This window comes from Galeopterus variegatus, unplaced genomic scaffold (genome assembly GCF_000696425.1).
Source record: "Galeopterus variegatus unplaced genomic scaffold, G_variegatus-3.0.2 Scaffold411, whole genome shotgun sequence".
NCBI classification, from domain to species: Eukaryota; Metazoa; Chordata; class Mammalia; order Dermoptera; family Cynocephalidae; genus Galeopterus; species Galeopterus variegatus.
Genome location: NW_007726522.1, coordinates 150,914 through 156,101, shown reverse-complemented (window position 1 = coordinate 156,101; position 5,188 = coordinate 150,914). Strand labels below are relative to the sequence as shown.

At 43.6% G+C, this 5,188-nt stretch overlaps 1 long non-coding RNA gene across 1 annotated transcript; it reads left to right on the top strand.

Annotated features, from left to right (window-relative positions):
• The first annotated feature begins 238 nt into the window (after positions 1–238).
• On the top strand, positions 239–1,579 carry LOC103587060. Its single transcript, XR_550191.1, has 2 exons — positions 239–317; positions 1,350–1,579. It is a non-coding gene; the product is annotated as an uncharacterized LOC103587060 (long non-coding RNA).
• The last annotated feature ends 3,609 nt before the right edge of the window (positions 1,580–5,188 follow it).

The window sequence follows — 5,188 nt, the reverse complement described above, 5'->3', positions numbered from 1 at the left end:
TAAAAAAAAAAGCCTGTGTACTGGGGCCGGCCTGGTGACTCACTGCTACAGTGTGAGTCACCAGGCCGGCCCCAGTACACAGGCTTTTTTTTTTAAAAAAAAAAGCCTGTGTACTAAGGTAAAGAGAGGAACAAGCACATAAATAAAGATTCAAAAGAGAATTAGAAAGAAAAATCAAAAGATACACAAATATAGGTATTTATACCACTGTTTTAGCATTTTAATGTTAACAGGGCCTGTGTCTATGATTTTCTTGACTGCCAAATGACTGCTTCAGCTCCAGTGATCAAGTCTATGGCCAAGGCAGAAAGAAGGGGGTGAGTACCGGGCAGAACCGGTCCTGAGTGTGCCCTTTCGATGTGAAAGCAAGAGCCGTTCCAGATACCTCCAGCAAAGCTTTGCTTACATCTCATCGGCAAGAATGCTTTCACATGGCCACCTCTAGCCTCAAGGAAGGCTGGGAAGGTGACGGTTTAAGTGGGCACAGATCTGCCCAAAAGAAAATAGTGAAGAATGAGAAGAAAGGATATTAGATAAGCAACTATCAGTATCAGCCACAATCTGTGCTGACGCCCAGGGTCACGGACACACCACTTTCTGTCACTCTTAAAAGATTATGGGTTGGTTAGAGCACAGTCTTATAACACCAAGGTCAAAGGTTCAGATGCCCTTACCAGATAGCAGCCACAAAAAAAAAAAAAAAAAAAAAAAAAAAAAAAAAGAAAAGAAAGAAATGAAAAAGAAAAAGGTAACAAAAGAAAGAAAAGATTATGGGGTTGGGGCTGGGGCTGGCCTGTGGCTCACTCGGGAGAGCATGGTGCTGACAACACCAAGTCAAGGGTTAAGATCCCTTTACCGGTCATCTTTAAAAAATAAAAATTTTAAAAAGAAAAGATTATGGGGCTGTAAAATAGTATCGCCCTGTCTCTAGGGCTCAGGCCTGTGTCCATGTGGGATGGGAGGAGAGTAATCTGAGGGCTGGTCTCGGAATGACCTCTCACTTCTGACCCATCATCTTTGAGCTGAACAAGTACCTTTGACATGAATTCTTTCCCAGGAAGTTTCTCAAACTGTACACACAGAAAGAGAGCAGTGGAATTCCACCCCCTCACCCTTCTTGATAGGGTAATGATCTTGTCCTGGAGAGAGGTCCTCTAGCCTACTCTCAGCCAAGTGCTTGGATGAAACTAACTCACTCCAGGCTTAAGGGGGTGGAGCCTATGACTGAGGCCGAGCCAATCAGTGCATTCCTCCTTAGGCAACTAGTGATTGGTTCAGTGATGATGACGTAGCCAAATCAACCAGCAGGGCTAGAAAGACTCAGTCTCATGCTTTTGCTTGAAATACAGGAGAAGCGGACTTGCTTTTCCATGCTGAATGTCCCCAAGGACGGCCATAGCTTCAGAAGCTTCTGGAAGCCCTCTTGAAATCACAAGGAGGTGAACTTAACTAAAAACACAGCCAACCATGAATGGATGGAGAAATGGAGAAAGCAAAAGGTCACAACATTTGTGACCGACATAAACCATGCTGGAACCATATAGTTTTGTAGTGTAATAAATTTCCTTACTTAAATTCAGCCAGTTTGCATTGGGCTTCTTGACTTGCAGATGAAAAGCACCATCGCCGATATAGGTAGACATCATAACTTGGGATGGTTGTATGGGCTTCAGCATCAGGCACCCTTGGGGTTGAATTCACCTCCCACCACTTGCTAAGTGCTTGACCTCACTTCCAAGAGCCTCAATTTTATCCGCTACAAAGGAGGGAAAACAGAGATGCCTTCATTATGGGATTAGATGAGACAGTGTGTGAGAAGTGCTTTGCACGGAGCCCAGCACACACAGGTACATGGGATGTCACATTAGTTTGCGTTTTTTTCCAAAATCAAATTAAATCTGTGGGGGCCTGTGATACCATGAAATATGTATTTCCTGCATACAACTCTTAAAAGCTTTAGAATCTCCAAAGTGATGTCTTTTTGTCTGCTGAGTTGATGGAGGGCTGGAAGCTCCTAGCTAGTATCAGGATGGGGGCTGGTCATCTGAAAGACCAAGGCGGGATTAGAGGGTTGGGACTCTCCCACCTCCTGGAGGGGAGAGGAGCTGAAGATTAAGTTGGTCACCAGTGGCCAATGATTTGGTCAAACATGCTATGTAATGAAGCCTCCATAAAAACCCAGAGGACTGGGTTCGAGAAACTTGGGGACAGTGAACAGGCAAGGGCTTACACATCCACTTGCCAGGAGGTTGGTACACCCCAACTCCATGGGGGCAGAGCTCCTACACTTGGGACCCTTCCAGACCTTGCCCTGTGTATCTCTTCATCTGGCTGTTTATTTGTATCCTTTAAAATACCCTTTGAAATAAACTTTTGAATTTAGGTAGGTGTTTCCCTGAGTTGTGTGAGTTGCTCTAGCAAATTAATCGAACCCATGGAGGGGGTCATGGGAACCCTGATTTATAGCTGATTGGTCAGAATTTCCAGAGGCCTGGACTTGCAACCAGCATCTGAAGTGCGGATGGTCTTGGGCACTGAACCCTCAATCTGTGGGATCCGACACTATCTCCAGGTAGACAGTGTTGGAATTGAATTGGAGGACACCCAGCTGGTGTCTAGTACAGAACTGATTGTTTGCTTGGTATGCGGGGATAAACCCCATACATTTGGTCACAGTAGTATTCCGTGTTGATTGTGGTGTGAGAACAGAGAAAAACAGTTTTTGTATTTTCTTTTTTATTTTTAATCAGGGTCCCAACAGCTCACCGGACCTGCTGGGAGTTTAGATTCTGTCATTAGTGGGCAATGGTCTTGGGAGGGCTCTCAGCTCTTTTTGGATCACTGCAGTCAGGGCCATTATCTGAATCCACATATTGGGTTTTTGAAGATGGGTGGCTTGGCTGCTATTGTGTCGGGCTCAGGACCAGGGGCCTTGGCTAAGCTGGGAGCCCAAGGCAACAACAGTCCAAACATCCACCAAGAAGTTATTTTCCTCTAAAGCACTGCCACCTTCCCAGGCTGTTGTAAGAGATGGGACATGTGTCCTCTGTTCTTGGATGATCTGCCAGTCTCTGGCCCATTTCTGGTCCTGGGGGCCCCACTGCACTCCCCACTTTCACTGCTCCGCCTCCCTCCATCAGAGATGCTTGAGTCTCTCCCTTGTCTTTAGAGATGACACAACACATAACCCATAATAAATAATATTTTGAAAAACAAAGCCAGAAATGGGAGTTGTTTTGGGGTTATTCTGCTTTTTTCCAATCCCGTTAACCAATCCCCTCCTGGTGAGAGAATACAAAATCTAGTTTCCTTCTTGGAGCAAGGGAGGGAAGAATCCACAGGAAACAAAACATAAATTAATATTTCACTAAATTATCTTGCCACAGTATGAATGCATTTATTATTATTCCTTTTCATAGTATTATTATTATTAAATTATTATAAATTACCCAAGGGTAAATACAGCTTTGACTCAAATCTGAGACCTCTAAGATTCGTGATAAATGGTTTAGTGCAGTAACTGGCACCTACTGGAACATGATAAATATTAGTTTTTCTCCCTGGGTTTTCACTAAAAACGGCTCCTGGTGAGGTGTTACATACCTAGGGTTGACTATCTTTTAAACAAAGAGTGTACATTTCAGAACTACAAGTATAGTGTGACGCTATTTATGTAAAAAGAAAAGAATGCATTAAGCGCATATGAGGGGTCTTCACAATGTCCATGGAAAGATTTGTATTATCTTTTTTTTTTTTTTTGGCTGGTATGGGGATCTGAACCATTGCTGTTATAACACCATGCTCTAACCAACTGAGCTAACCGGTCAGCCCTCATATTATCTTTTAATTCCATTTTCCACAAACTTTTTGAGGTGCCCTCATAGATTTTATAGAAAAAGAAAATGCTTAGGAAATCATCTGGAAGGACACACACTAAACTTACTGAACAGGGGCAGGGAAGATGCTATGGTCTACATGTTTGTCCCCTCCAACGCTCACGTGGAAGCTCGATCTCCAGTGTGGCAGTGTTGAGAGGTGGGGCCTTTGAGAGGTGATTGGATCATGAGAGCTAAACCCTTATGAATGGATTAATCTGTTTATGGATTAACGGGTTAATGGGTTAATAGATGAGTGGGTGACCACAGGAGGGGCACTGGTGGCTTTACAAGGAGAGCAAGTGAACACATCAACACGCGCTTTTGCCCTGTTGCCGTGTGACACCATGCACCTCCCCGGGACTCTGCAGAGAGTCCGGAAGGAAGAAGGCCTTCACCAGATATGCTCCCTTGACCTTGGACTTCCCAGCCTCCAAAACTGTTGAGAAATAAATTCCAGTTCTTTATACATTACCCAATTTCAGGTGTTCTGTTATAAGCAACAGAAAATGGGCTAATACAGAAGGGAAACCCAGGATTGGCAGTGGCAGATAGAGGGGGCTTTAGTCTTATCTGTTATGTTTTCACTTTTTAAATGGAGAATATATTCAAATATTATGTACACAATCAAAATAATTTTCTATCAAGTTAACTTACAATTGAAAAAAAGAAAAAATGAGTGGGAGAAGACACAAGCAGCCCAGGTGTCCACAAAACACGCTTTTTTTGGCAAGGAATCGAACCCTTGACCTTAGTGTTATCAACACTATGTTCTAATCCAGTGAACTAATTGGACAGCCCTGCTTTGCTTTTTGACCCTAGGGTCTTTAAAATGAGGTTACTATAGCTACATGGTTTCTTTTGTACAAGAAAGAGACAGGGAGTCCTTTCTCTGAAATATGGTCGAGTCACAGCTCCGAGTACCAAAGATCATTACCTTGCTGGGTCTGTTGCAGTCCTCCAACAAACTCCAGGCAGCCCCGCTGAGACTGTGACTCTGGAATCAAAAAGGGGAGAAACGTGGGCAATGGAGAGAAAGGTAATCCAGAATACTGATCAGTGGAAAGGCTAGCCAGGTCTTGAGAGCAGTACCTCCTGAGACCTTGGTATTTCCTCTCGTGGAAGACATTTGAAGGTTTCATTTATCTAACTAAACATAGCCTTTGAGGGAATTCATTCTCTCTTTCATTGTCTTATCTAATATTACTGATCATAGTTGCCGAAGAACATGAATTTGGAATTAAGAGGAGTTACTCTACAAGTTGGCACTATACAGTCAGAAAGCAGAGCAAAGGGCTTAGCGCTGAACAGAT